The sequence below is a fragment of the Mauremys mutica genome, chromosome 3, assembly GCF_020497125.1.
Source record: "Mauremys mutica isolate MM-2020 ecotype Southern chromosome 3, ASM2049712v1, whole genome shotgun sequence".
Classification (NCBI taxonomy): Eukaryota; Metazoa; Chordata; order Testudines; family Geoemydidae; genus Mauremys; species Mauremys mutica.
In genome coordinates, this window is record NC_059074.1 from 184,093,322 (window position 1) to 184,108,070 (window position 14,749).

A 14,749-nucleotide genomic window follows, 5' to 3' on the forward strand; every position below is an offset into this window, starting at 1 on the left:
AACTTTGGCCTCATTTGAAGTCTTCAAGCTGATAGGTGAGGGAAATCAGCTTTTAACTAAATACTGTATGGAGACTGTGCAAGTGAGGTCCATTGTTTTTGTTTTACACTTATCAGTAATCTTTGATACCATTGACTATGAGGCTTTGTTGACTTGCTTGGTGACCGGGTTTAGCATAGGCAGGGTCACATTTCAGTGTCTGTTCCCCATGGGATGATCCCACATTGTAACATTAAGTAATGACTAATTTGACCCAAGGGCTCTCTTTTGCGAATTCTATTCTATCACCCCTTTATAACATGTATATGTGGTAGCAAACGGATATAGTTGGACAATCTAAGTTATGTAGCATTCATTATATGGGTGATGTGTGGCTCTGCATCTGACTCAGACGTCATATTCTCCCACTAGCCAGTGTCTAGTTGAGATAAGTTCTAGAACAGAACATCCTGAACATCCTGATTAGGGATCTGGGGCAAAAATTGGTCCTGCTAGTGAAGGCAGGGGGCTGGACTCGATGAGCTTTCAAGGTCCCTTCCAGTTCTAGGAGATTGGTATATCTCCAATTATTACCTTTATTACCTGACAGAAGCTCTATCCAGACAAAATGGGAGTGATTCTGGTTTGTGGAGAAAAGCATCTGGAAGGGGTTGCTAGGGGTGTTTTCTCTTCTGTGTGTTGATCAGATAGTTCACAATTTGGGATTGCCCTGGATTTTCAGATCGTGGTGGTGAAGAAGCTTCTCACCCTAAATGCTCTATTTGTGCACTTATGATCTTTTCTCTAAGATGTGGACCACTCCACAGTTTCCCATGTTTTAATTGTCTCCAGATTGGATATGGGCACTGAATGCTATGTGGGACTACTCTTGATAACAGCTCAAAAGCCATAACTAGTGCAATATGCATCTGCAAACTTCCTCAGAGGTGCCAGTCATAGGGAGTGTATTCCATCTGTTTGCTGAAGTCTATTAATTTCAGGCTTGCTTCTGGAAGAAACTCAGGTGTTTATTGACCTATAAAGTCATAAATGGTTTGGTCTTTGCTTCGGAAACTGCCTTTGTATGTACTTCCATGACTGCTGAGTTGGTTTACTCATAGTCTGTAGCAGGGGTCAGCAACCTTTGTCACGTGGCCCATCATGGTATCCGCTGGTGGGCTGCAAGATGTTTTCTTTACGTTGACCATCTGTGGGCACAGCCCCCCGCAGCTCCCAGTGACTGAGGTTCACCGTTCCCAGCCAACAGGAGCTGCGGGAAGCAGCGCAGGCCTCAGGGTTGTGCTGGGAGCTGCAGGGGGCCATGTCTGCAGGCAGTCAATGTAAACAAAATGTCTCGCGGCCCGCCAGCGGATTACTGTGATGGGCCGCGTGCCAAAGGTTGCCGACCCCTGGTCTGTAGCTTTGAGTGGCTGGAAGCTGGAACTAGGACATTCTTAGTGGATAGTCCTTGAGTTAGAAATTCACTTCCCCTCATCGCCCAAAAGAACCATAGTATGTTTTAAAGTACCTGGAATAAAACCTGTCTTTTTTTGTTTGTTTGTTTGTTGTTGTTTTTTTTTTTGGTCAGGCTTCTCATTGAATGTCATCCTATGGGAATGATGTTTCAACTCTTTGTGTTTTCCATTAATAAATTCTTGTACTTAGAGAAGGCTTATCAGTAGATTTTTAGAATCCTATACATTAGTTAATGTTGGTTATTTCATGTTGTCTTGAAAGACTTTTTACCTATATAAACAAACTGTTTTCACATCAGTTTCTTTTAGAATGTGCTTACTAATAAAGTATAAAAAGTCAGCAGTTTTATGTGTATTTAAAAAAAATGCTATGACTAAGACAACATGTAAATATATGTATGCTCTCATTTTCAAGGGTGATGAGCAAAGTATGAAAACTTAGATAGTTGTCATGAAAATGGAAATAATGCATTTATGGCCTAATCAAAAGTCCATTCAAATCAGGTGAAAGAGTCCCAATGATTACAGTGATATTTGGATCAGCCCTTAAATGACACACATGGTCAAAACAGCCAATTTCCCATTTCTTCAATTGCTTATCCATTTACTGTACATTTAGCTAAAGCTTTTTTTAAAGTAAAATCTGAATTTTATGAAGTAAAGATCTCAGTACCTGTTGATGAAACAAACTGTCCTAACAGGTCAGCTTTTTAAATGACAAAGCATGCATTACTTAAATAGCTAGATAATGGAAAATGTCTCCATGTAGCCAAATATCCACACATCAGTGATTAAACAGTGAGAGTCTTGGGAGAAGAAACTTCCCATGTTAATTTTTTTTTTCTTATCACACTAGCCCTGTGAGTACAGCTGGTTGGTTGAATAGTAGTCCTATAGTTATGGCTGAAGAGGCACTTTTTCCAGTATCTTTATTTTATTTATTTATTTTTATTGTTTAAGGAAAGCTTACCTTCTGCTCAAATTTTTCATGTTTATTCTGAGTTCAACAGTAACTTTCTTTGGAAATCTTGTTATAATTCAGTGTTGTCCAGTTATCTGAGCATGGGCAAGTGATTGTGAGTATTGTTTTTGTGTCTGCAATTTAAGCATCATATTAAAACATCAAACTTCGCACATTCTTACTGTAGTCTTCCAAGGAATGTAGATCTCCAGTGTTATGCCTTAGGTGTCTCCAGAGTGGGGCAGAGCCCAACCCCTGCTGGCAGCCCCAGCAACCCAACACCAAGGCAGTGCATCCTGGAGCAACAGAGAGGGGGAGGGGCCGCTACTTCCATCCTCCTCCACAGGAGGCTGTGGCTGCAAGAAAAGCCCCTGGTGGCCTCATTTGAGGAATGCTGTTTAATCCATCCATTTAGTAGCAGCAGCAATGGTGAGAACTCATCCCGTCCAAGTCAGTCTCCTAAATGAAGTTTGAATAGCTAAGCTTAATTGGAATTAAATACAGTATTAACATTATTACTCCTGGGGGAATTCTGTGCCTAAAAATTATGCAAAATTATGCAAATTTTATTTGTAAAAATAATGCAATATAATCACACCAGTTTCAATTGTTTTGGTAAGTTATTTAAACTACAATACAGAAAAAAAGTCACAATAACTATTCAGAATTTCCTAAACACATGAAAGTTAACTTACAAATACTTTTGTAACTGATACCCTGCATTCAAGTTATTATCCTGGATTTTCATTTAAATTACATTACGGAACACCAAACAGGAAAAAAAAAGTAGAATGTCATTTTAAATTGCTCAGACTTTCACATGTGAAAGTCATACAGTTTTGCTAATCATTGTCCTGGACCTAGCTGGGTACTTTGGGAAGTACTTGTTTCTGATTGTCCTGACATTTTATTGACTGCTTGGTAAAAGTTTTATTTGCCCTCAAAAGTCTTTTTTTTTTTTTAAATGGGTAAGTAAAAATCTACCCCCACTATACCACTTTGGCACAGGAAAAAAGTGAGAAGGTGCATAGATCTTCCTAGCTGATTCCCTTACTGTCATTTATAAGGCTTTACATCACTCTGGCAATATAGGGTCCTTAAAGCTTCTACAGGTTTTTATGCTCCTGGGAGAACTGACTTGAGAATGGGAATAGTTAACTAACAATAGAATAATTAACAATGTTAATTTACAGACAGGTTGCTACATTTTTGCCTATGTGAATGAGACAGCAACATTAACAAAATGTGGGTTAGTTTTTGTAAAAAAAAAAAATTGCTTTAATTACAATTTTTTTCAGTAACATGATACTAATATTTAATTGTGTTTTTTTTTTTCAATTCACAAGAAGTTACATTTTACTAGGCAGGCAGGCTGCTACACTTCTGCCTCTTCTGCATAACAAAAAGACCTACCCTCCTCCACGCCCTTTGAGCCGAAGTATCAAGAGGCTTGTTGGCCTGCACCCTGATGGTGATCAGTGTCTCCCCTGCAGGCATGCATGCTGAGCCCCCCTCTCCCTGAAGTGATTCGCATCTCTGAAGCTGCTCCAGGCACTCTGGAACAGATGTGCTGCTGGGGAAGAGATGCGTGTCTCTCTCCCTCTCCCCCCCCCCCGCAGATTTCTTTAGCATTTTTCTGTGTGTGGGGGGGGACACAAAAATATGTGGGCCATATGAATTCTGTACCCCCGGATGGGTGCAGAATTCTGTCAGAAGTACATTATTAACTACAAGTAATTTTTTTTTTTTTACCTTGAAGCACCTCCACTTTTTAAAGCAAAAAACAAAACAAATTGAGAATTTCACTCAAGTTTTCTACGGTGAAGTGAGCTTGGTCATACTATACCAATGTTCACCATTATGTTAATGGATATCACAAAATATACAATGACCAGTGAAAATATATTGAACATTTAATAGGAAGTTTATGTATGCTGTGTGATAAACTCAGGACAGACAGCTGCAAGGGAGCGGTAGGAGTCAGTCCTAGAGGATTAAAAGGCCCTCCCCCTTATCAACTGGGAGACAACTACAGGTCAATCAGGTTCAGCTGAGAAAGGGTTACCAAGGTAGCAAATTAGAATCAGCTGAGGGGGAGCTACCTGAGGGTAATTAGGATCAGCTGATTCCAACTTGAGGCTGCCTGAGACCTTTTTAAACCCCTCCCTGGGAGGAAGGAGGGGGGAGAGCAGAGAGAGAAGGAGCCCTGCTGCCAGGAGTGCTGGAGCAGCAAGACAGCGAGCCTCACCAGGAGGAGAGCCAGTACTCTCTCCCAAAAGGGAGTAAAAATACTTTAAAAAGGACTGGTGGAGAGACGGGGAGCAGACTTCCCCTGTGTCCTAAGGGGGACCGCGTTACCCAAGCCTGTCTCACCAGGGCTAAAAGCAGCAGAGGCTGGGGAGACTGAGAAGGTGCCTTGCCATAGCTGCCAAAGTTAATATTGCAGTGGGCGATGTAACTTTTCTACATTTCATGCCTTATTATGGAGTTGCTTATGTCTATTCCATAGTTAAGGTTGCATAAGAAGTTTTCACTTTAACAGGAGCTTTAAACTTTTTTTTTTTTTTAAAGAAACCTAAATATAGAAGGTATGCTTTGAATACTTCTAGGATTTTTGTTGGTCGTTTGATAGAAGTTGGGTTAGATTCAGAAAAAATAGTAAGTGTTAATAAATGACCCCTTTAAATCTTTTTACTGGATTGTCTCACCTTGTTTCAGACACCTTTTGGAAGAAATCTAAAATGCTCTATGATCTGTGCTTTTCTTTTCTTACGGTGATTAATACAGAATTGGTTATAAATGAATGGTATTTGTCAGTGTTGTGGTTTTCACTTTCTCCGTAACTGAAAAGAAATGTTCCAATTAAAGGTGACGCAAGGTCATTGCAAGCAATGTCATAGAATCATAGAATCTCAGGGTTGGAAGGGACCTCAGGAGGTCATCTAGTCCAACCCCCTGCTCGAAGCAGGACCAAACCCAACTAAATCATCCCAGCCAGGGCTTTGTCAAGCCTGACCTTAAAAACCTCTAAGGAAGGAGATTCCACTACCTCCCTAGGTAACCCATTCCAGTTCTTCACCACCCTACTAGTGAAAAAGTTTTTCCTAATATCCAGCCTAAACCTGTCAGGAATAGATTCCAAGATTTAAGCCATGGTAGGCTTAAATCATAGCTACTCACCCATAGGCTTTTCAGATAGGATAAACAAAGCACATTCTTTCTCTGTCCAGTATACTCTTTTTTATTAGAGCCAGGGATAGAACTCGGTTTCCTGATCTCCAATATGTGACTGCTGTCCAGCAAACAAATGTGTAAAGCAATGGACTCCCTGCTGCAGCCAGGTTAGAACAGTTTGGGTGGTGCTCTAGCTTGTACCCACTGGTAATGGTTGCCTAGGGACCTTATGCCATTTGAGGATAGCTGGAGTACAGCAAAATCCATCTATTTTCTCTTCTCATCCTGACATGTCCCTTGCACAAGAGGCGGTGGGGTGGGGTGGGTAGAAGATGCGTATACTGACTCCATGTCTGCTGGGGGAATTCTCAACAGGGTGTGGATGGTTTTTCCTTCCTTTGGCGTGCCTAAGAATCTGTCTCAAAGTATTGATTGTGGCCTTTGTGAATTAGAGAGTTTGGTCCTCAGGCTGAAAAGATTGGACTCCCTGACCCTACAATATGGCATTTTTAAACAACCCACCATCACTCTCCATCCCACATGATTTCGAAAATAACTGGAATTAAAACTTGGTGTGAAGTTACTGTGCAAAATTCCATTTTGTCACTTGCCTGCTGCAAGTAGCTCTTCGACAGAGGAAAATATTATTTCAGCCTAAATGTGAACCTTTCTTTTTAGCGTTTATTTGGTTATCAGTATTTTGACTGTAACAAATACAATTTTAACAGATAAAATGCTTTAAAAAGCATATTTTAAAAATCTACAATATGTGATAGAAGCATCTTTGATAAATGATTGCCTCCAAGTGTATTGGCAAGCAGTCCAGAAATTTAAGATTTCACTTTTCATAATCCCCTTCTGTTCAGTTACTTTAGTTACAGCATTTGCCCAAGATCGTACATGAAATTTGGGGCACTCAGGAGTAAAACTTGGATCTCCTGACTCCAGACTGCATGTTTTGACCATGAGACCCTGCTTCCTCTGGATCAGTTAGCAGGGTCTCATATTGTCTACATACTGGCAACAGTCCTGTTTTGGTTGTAACTGGCCCAGTTTTTACAAAAACTTGGTCACAGCCAATTTCCTGGGATGCTGGCAGCAGCTTTTTAAAAAAATGTAATACTGGCCCCCTGCATCTTAAGAGCAGCAGTGCTGAGTGGGTGGGAGGCTAGCTGGTGAGAGCGCTACCTCCCTTCCTCATTCCTGCCTCAGACTTTCCTTGTGCTGTTCCTAGCTCAGAACAGAGAGCACAGTGTAGCCCTAGACCAGGGGTGGCCAACCTATGTCTCCGGAGCCACATGCGGCTCTTCAGAAGTTAATATGTGGTTCCTTGCATAGGCACTGACTCCATGGCTGGAGCTACAGGTGCCAACTTTCCAATGTGCTAGGGGGTGCTCACTGCTCAACCCATGGCTCTGCCACAGGCCCTGCCCCCACTCCACCCCTTCCTGCCCCCTCCCCCAGAGCTTGCCATTCCCTCATTCCTCCCCCCTTCCCCCAGAGCCTCCTGCATGCCACGAAACAGATGATCAGGAGGGAGGGGGAGGTGCTGGTGGGTGGGAGGCACTGTGAACAGGGTGGGGGAGCTGTTGGGGGGCTGCTGACGTATTACTCTGGCTCTTTGGCAATGTACATTGGTAAATTCTGGCTCCTTCTCTGGCTCAGGTTGGCCACCCCTGCCCTAGACAGTCACTTCCCACCTGCTCAGCAGAGACATCCTCTTCCCCTATTAGTGCCTCTCTGCTCACACTACAATCTCTCAACTCACACTAGGCTTAGAATGCTTTATAGGAGAACTCAAGAATGACTTCTCTGGAAAATCCTTCACTTTTAGTGAGTTCCTCTTACAACATGTCCTGATGCATTCTGGTAACTGAAGGGAAGGAACTGTATGAGTGGAATCCTGCCTCCATTGTTGGAGATATTAGGATAATTATCACCTCCATCCTCCTTGTTCTTCCCCCCCCCCCCTTTTTTTTTTGTGCTTTTGTCCCATGCTCTCTCTGTGTCCCTGTGGAGATGGCCTCTCACTTTCTGTTTGTAGGGCTCCTTACTGCAGCTTTTAATGGAGTTTATTCTTCTGTGCTGTGCCTGCTTTTTTTCCCCTTGTCTCTTCTTTGGGCTGGATCTTTTTCATGCTCTCTCCTCTTTCTGTGATTGTTCAGCCCCAGCCTGCACTGGGTCTGCTCCGCTTCTTTGAGAGTGAGGAACTCTCGTCTCCCACAGTAGGAGTTTTTTACATTCTTTTTTTCTTCCTTTCATTTAGGTTGAATTTCGTCACTTTGACACCATGTAGTGTGAGCTGAAAAATGCCAGACTCCAAATGCTTTAGCAGAAAGCTTCTCCAGGTTCTGGTCCCTGATGACAGTGGGAGTAGATGTCTCATATCCTTGAGAGTTTGATCTAGTGTCCATCTTTCCTCCCCTGTCCGTGACAGGCACAATCCTTCACAAGATTGTAAAATCCAGGTCAGCTTGTTAGTCGTGGAGTGGCCCAGGAATCCTTAGTTTGGGGAGCTGCCTAACTTCTTCCTTGATCAATCTCTCTGCATTCCCCCCAAACAAGGCTTTAGAATCATAGAATCTCAGGGTTGGAAGGGACCTCAGGAGGTCATCTAGTCCAACCCCCTGCTCAAAGCAGGACCAAACCCAACTAAATCATCCCAGCCAGGGCTTTGTCAAGCATGACCTTAAAAACCTCTAAGGAAGGAGATTCCACTACCTCCCTAGGTAACCCATTCCAGTTCTTCACCACCCTACTAGTACTATTGGGTTATCCGGGAGAGGGGGCGGGCGGAAGCCCGCCCCATGCTAACGGATCCCCCCCCAGCCTAAGGGGAGGATCCACAGGGCCACGGAAACCCACTAAGTGCGGGGGACAACTAATAAAAGAACAGGGACAGGAGTGAGGTCAAAGGGTCGTAAGGAGGGAGCCTGATGGGGACACCGAGCAGAGAACCCCGGACAGCGCCCACTGCTCCTCGAAGGCGTCAAGGGAGCCAGCGGACGCCGCCCAGAGGAACTCCGCCCGGAGACGTGAGCGGACGAGGGACCGGAAACAAGCCCCACAGTCGCAGGAGTCTCCGTCGGCCAACCTCCTCTCCCTGGTCGCGTGGACGGCCTTTTTAGCCAGGGCGAGGAGGAGGTTGACCAGGAGGTCCCGCGACTTTGTGGGGCCACGGATAGGGAGTGCATGGATAAGGAGGTGAGGGGAAAAGTGCAGCCAGAAACGTAACAGAATGTCGGTGAGGAGCCGGTATAGGGGCTGCAACCTGGCGCACTCTAGGTAAACATGCGCCAGGGTCTCCCTCACGCCGCAGAAGGGGCAGGTGTCCGGGACAGGGGTGAACCGCGCCAAGTACACGCCCGTGCTCACGGCCCCGTGAAGGAGCCGCCAGCTGATATCCCCGGCGGGCCTCGGGACCAGGGTGGAGTACAGGCTGGCCCACCGGGGCTCCTCACCCTCCACAGGTGGCAAGAGGTCCCGCCACTTGGTGTCGGGGCGGGACACGAGGGTGAGGAAGTGAACGGTATGGAGCATGAGCGCGTAGAATTGTTTCCTTGGCGCGGTTTGGAAACGGACCGGCTGCAGATCGTGCAGCCGGCTGGCAGAGAAGGGGCGGAGGGGCCGGTCGGGTCCACGGGGCAGGGGCCCGATGAAGAGGTCCGGAGGGCTCAGGGTGGGGGGTGGGCGGGGCGTGCCCTCACGCAGGACCCGGTCGAGGTAAGCCCGAGCAGCGGGCGGCAAAGCGGCCTTCACCTCCTGTAGTACGCGCCGGGGAGTACAAGGTCTGGAGAGCCCCATCCGCCGAGCGAGCGTCAGGGGATCCAGCCAGTCTCCCCGGTCGTAGTCCAGGAGGTCTCCGACCCTGGTGGCATCTGCCAGGACCAACCTCTGGCGCACCGCGGGGGACTCCACCACCTGCACACAGAGCTGAGGGTTGTGTAGCACGGGCTCCGCGAGGAGGTCTGCCCCCTCGGTGGCCACCACGGACCTGGTCGCAGAGAACAGCTTCCAGGTCCGGAGGAGGTCCTGGTAGAAGACCGGCAGCCCGGAGAGGTCTCGCGGAAGGCCCCTCGGGTCGAGATAAAGGAGCTGCCGGTCGTATCGGAGCCCTCGGAAGCGGCGCAGGAAGGCGTGCGCCAGGGCTCTCCATGCCGGACTACCCGCACCATAAAGGAGCCTCTGCAGTGCCTGGAGGCGGAAGACGTGGACCTGAGTGCGCAGGCACTTCAGGCCCTGCCCTCCCTCCTCCATGGGCAGGTGGAGCACCCCTGCAGGGACCCAGTGCAGTCCTGGCCAAAAGAACTCCAGAACCACCTTCCGGAGGTCGGTCAGGAACCCCGGGGCCGGGACCAGGGTGTTGAGCCAGTACCAGAGCATGGACAGGACCAGTTGATTGAGCACCAGTGCCCTCCCTCGGAGGGAAAGGCACTGGAGGAGTCCTGTCCATTTCCGGAGCCGCTCCGCCACCCTGCCCTGCAAACCTTGCCAGTTCTCCGGCGGAGAGGGATGCGTGGCAGAAAGGTAAACGCCGAGATAGAGCAGCGGACCCGCGCTTCACCGGATGGCCTGAAGCGCGGGTGGGAGGGAGCTCGCCTGCCACCCGTCCCCGACCACCAGGCCAGAGCTCTTGACCCAGTTGACCCGGGCGGAGGAGGCCGCTGAGTACACGGCCTGGCAGGCCTCCACCCGCGCCAAGTCGCCCGGGTCCTGGACCACGAGGAGCACATCGTTGGCGTACGCCGACAGGACCAGCCGCAGCTCCGGCTCCCGAAGCACCAACCCCGTCAACCTCCTGCGGAGGAGACAGAGGAAGGGCTCGATCGCCAGGGCGTACAGCTGGCCCGAGAGGGGGCACCCCTGCCGCACTCCCCGCCCGAAGCTGACCGGCTCGGTCAGGGTCCAGTTGAGCCTGACCAGACACTCTGCGGAAGCGTACAGCACCTGGAGAAAACCCACAAACTGGGATCCGAAGCCTAACGCCTGCAGAGTGCCCAGGAGATACCCGTGGTCCACCCTGTCAAACGCCTTCTCCTGATCCAGGGACAGGAGGGCGAACGACAGACCATCCCTGCACCCAAGCTCCAAGAGATCCCGGACCAGATACAGGTTATCGAAGATGGTACGGGACGGTGTAGGTCTGGTCTGGGTGGATCACGTCCTCCAGCACGGCCCCCAGCCACAGCGAGATGGCCTTGGCTACGATCTTGTAGTCCGTGCTGAGGAGCGAGATGGGACGCCAATTCCGTAAATCGCGGAGGTCCCCCCTCTTCGGCAATAAAGCGAGCACGGCTCGCCTGCACGAGAGAGGGAGGACCCCGCTCCGCAAGGACTCGGCCCAGACGGTGACTAGGTCTGGGCCGAGGACATCCCAGAACACGCGGTAGAACTCCACGGTCAGCCCGTCCATGCCCGGAGATTTATTGGTGGGCATGCGACGGAGGGCTTCCGAGAACTCGGCCAGAGTGAGAGGCAGCTCTAGCCGGTCCCGGTCGCCCGCGCTGACCATCGGGAGTCCGTCCCAGAGCACTTTGCAAGCGGCAGGATCGGTCGGATCCGGGGAGAAAAGGCGCGCGTAGAAGGTCTGGGCCCTCTCGCACATCTCCGCCGGATCCGTGAGGGGGGAGCCGTCCTCCGCCAGGAGGCAGGTGACGTGCTTCTTGGCCCCCCTCCATTTCTCCAGGGCGTAGAAGAAGCGGGAGCCGCGATGCATCTCCCGAAGGAGGCGGATGCGGGATCGAACAAAGGTGCCCCGGGCCCGATGGTCTTCGAGGACCCGGAGCTCCTCCCGCTTCTCCCGGCACGCTCCGCAAAGGGATGGATCCTCGGGGCTGGCGGCCAGACGCCTCTCCAGCTCTAAGACCTCCCGCTCCAACTGCCCTATCGCCGCATCCCTCCGTCGGCTGGCGCCCCGGGTGTAGTCACGGCAGAAGAGCCGGGCGCGCACCTTCCCCACATCCCACCACCGCCGCGCCGAGGGAAAGGCGCGCCGCTGCCCTCGCCAGGCCAGCCAGAACTCCCGGAAGGACGCCACGAAGCCCCCATCCTCCAGCAAGCTTTTGTTGAAGTGCCAATAGGCCGGCCCCGGCCTCTCCGCGCAGAGAGAGGCCGTCACGGTGACGAGGTGGTGGTCCGAAAAAGGGGCCGGCTGGATGCTGGAGGACTGGGCCCGTGAGAGATGGAACCGGGACAGATAGATGCGGTCCAACCGGGAGTGGCACGACCGATGGGCTTCCACCCGGACATAGGTGTACGTGGAGGCGTCGTCCGGGTGGTGGTCGCGCCAGACGTCCACCAGGGAGTGATGGGCGACGATCTCCCTGAGGACGTCCGCGGCGGCCGGGCTCTGCTCGGTTCCCGAGCGGTCCCGCTCCTCGAGGACGGTGTTAAAGTCCCCGCCCAGGACCAGGCACTCGCAAGGATCCAGGGAGCCGAGGAAGGCGGACGCCTGCCGATAGAACCGCAGCCGCTCCGGGGCAAATGCCGGGGCATAGATGTTGATGAGGTTGACCACAAGCCCCACCATGCGGACCCGGAGGTGCAGCAGGCGGCCCGGCACAGCCTCGGCGACCCCCAGCACCTCTGGCCGTAGGTCGGGGGAGAACAGGGTAGCCACTCCAGCCTGATGGGTGGTGAGATGGCTGAAGTAGACCCCGTCCCCCCACTCCAGCCGCCAGTTAGCTTCGGCGGCCGGATCCGTGTGGGTCTCCTGCAGGAAAACCATGGAGTACCCCCCCTCCCGAAGGAAGGAGAGCACCTGGCTCCTGCGGAAACCCACCCTACAGCTCCGGGTGTTTAGTGTGGCAAAGGTGATGACTGCCATGAGGAGGCTGGGGGGGATCCACGTCAGCAGGGGCGCTCACGGCCCCCGTTGGGCCGCGCAGCAAACCGTGGCCCACCCCGAAGGCGAGCAGGGAGTCACGGAAGCCGCGCACCCGGTGGTAAGCCGCGACATTCTGCTTCCCGGTCCCCTTGCCCTCCCCTATGAGGGCTCGCGTGGCCAGGAGGATCCGGTGGAAGTCCCCCCAGCGCTGGAGAGCAAGCACGACCTTGTTGCGGGAGCCCCGGACGTCCTCCAAGAACTCCCGCAATTCCTCTCGCAGCGTATGGGGGGGCGGGGTCACTGGCCTCCGGGGGTCCACCGGTGGGACCTCTGGCGCAGCCCCGTGGCCCACCGGGACGGGCAAGCAAGGGGCGGGCCCTGGCTCAGTGGGGGGCGGCGGAGGGAAGAGTACAGCCCCGAGTGGGTCGGGACTGTGAAATTCAAAGGCCGCTCCCTGGGAGTCATCCTCTGGGAAAGGGAAGGAGACAGCCCCAGGGGCGGCAATAACATCATGGGAGGTGGAGGGGGCAGGGCTGGGGTCAGGAGCAGGGGTGGGGGGAGGGAGAGAGACGGGACCCTGGGCCGCAGGAGCTGAACCATCAGTAAGTGGCTCCTCGTGGCCAGGTACGGGAGTTGGAGGGGTAGGGAGGGGGTCCCCAGTGACACCGGGCTCAGGCTCAACGGCAGGTAGAGCAGCCTCGGCGCAGAGAGATGCAGAACCCTCAGAGGGGCCCCCACCCGGGAAGGAACTCGATTGCCCCACACCACCGAGGGACACCCCCGGTAGCCCATCTCCCTGCCACGAGGCACCGGCCGTTGCCACAGCAGGCTCGGCAGCCAGCAGCAGGGTGCCGTCTGCAGCCGGGCAGGCTGAGGAGTCCAGGGGACCCTCAGAGGCGGGAGCGGACGCAGCGGGAGGGTCGGTGGAGCACGGGGAAGGGGAAGCTGGGGTGAGGTCGGCTAAGTCGAGGCCCGTGGGCAGAGGGTCGTCCTCCCCCGGGGTGACCGGGGTCAGACCCAGGGCCTCGATCTCCGCGAAGATGGAGGGGAGCTCACCTCCCACCACCCCGGGGTCCTCCCCACTCGCACCCGAGGCGACGCTCACCTCGGGTATTGCGGGGGGCAAGGGAACAGGAGGGGCTTCATCGGAGGCCTCCGCAAGAAGGGACTGCGGAGGAGGGATGGTGGTACCTTCCGGTGCTGCCACGTCTGCCCTAGCCATCATCGGCAGATGGGTCAACCCCTGGGGCACGGCGGAAGGCTCCGTGTCTGCGGCCCCCTTTCTGGTCTTACGGGGGGCTTCCGCCTCAGGTGGCACGGGCGGAGCTCGAGCCTTCCGCTTGCCCCGCTTACCCTCTACCCGGGTCCAGCCCTCCATGGCATCATCGTTGGGCCGGTCGACAGGGGTTGGGTCGGGGGGCAAGGATGCCAGTTCGGGGGCTCGGAGAGGCACTGGGGCGACAGCAGGAGAGAGGGAAGAGTCCCCCTGGGGAGAGCCCTCTCCCACGCCCGGCAGTACCCCTGCCGCACCCTCCTCCACAGGCCCCGCCAGAGTGCAGGCAGCAGAGGCAGGGCTCTCCCGCTCGGCTGGGCGCCCTGGAAGATGTACCCCTGAGGCCCGAGCGGGAGCAGTGATGGGCTGAGGAGGAGGAGGGGCGACTCTGGGCACCGGGCGGCCAGGGGCGCTGGCGATGACGGGGCCGGCGCCCCGCCGGGGCTCAGGGGTCCCGGGCGCTCCCCCGTGCCGGGCCAAGGGGCAGTCCCTCCGGACGTGCCCCGTCGCCTGGCAGAGGTAACACCGGGCCTCCCCCGTGGAGTAATGCACCCGGTACTGGGCCCCCTGATAGGGGACCAGGAAAGACCCCTCGAGCGCCTCTCTGCCACGCGCCGCCGGCGACAGTTGAAGCTGCACCTGCCGGCGGAACGAGAGGACGTGACAGAGGGCGGGGTCTTTGCAGCCCAAGGGGAGAGGGCTCACCACGGAGATGGGCTTCCCCAAAGTAGAGAGGGTGGGTAACAGGGCGACATTGGGCAGGAAGGGAGGGACGGAGGTCAGGACCACTCGGACACCCAGGTCCTCCAGCGGTTCCAGGGGGACGAACACGCCCCCCACCGCTAGACCCTTCTCTACCGCCTCCTGGGCGGCGGCCTCCGAGGCAAGGAAGAAGACCGCCTTGCCGTACATTTTGGAGGCCGCCACGATGGCCGTGGGCCCCACCACCCTCACCAACGCCCGCACGTAGGTCTCCACGTGGGGCGAGGCGGGCACCAGGAGGCAACGGACGCCGTGCTTCCGGGTCAAGGTGGGGAAGGGGCCCCGGCCGCTGTAGATGG

The 14,749-nt window shown here is 53.3% G+C and overlaps 1 protein-coding gene across 3 annotated transcripts in view; it reads left to right on the plus strand.

The window, feature by feature from the left end:
• Positions 1-14,749, plus strand: part of FBXO11 (F-box protein 11) — a 196,174-nt gene that overhangs the window by 7,548 nt on the left and 173,877 nt on the right. The gene's annotated exons all lie outside the window — the stretch shown is intronic.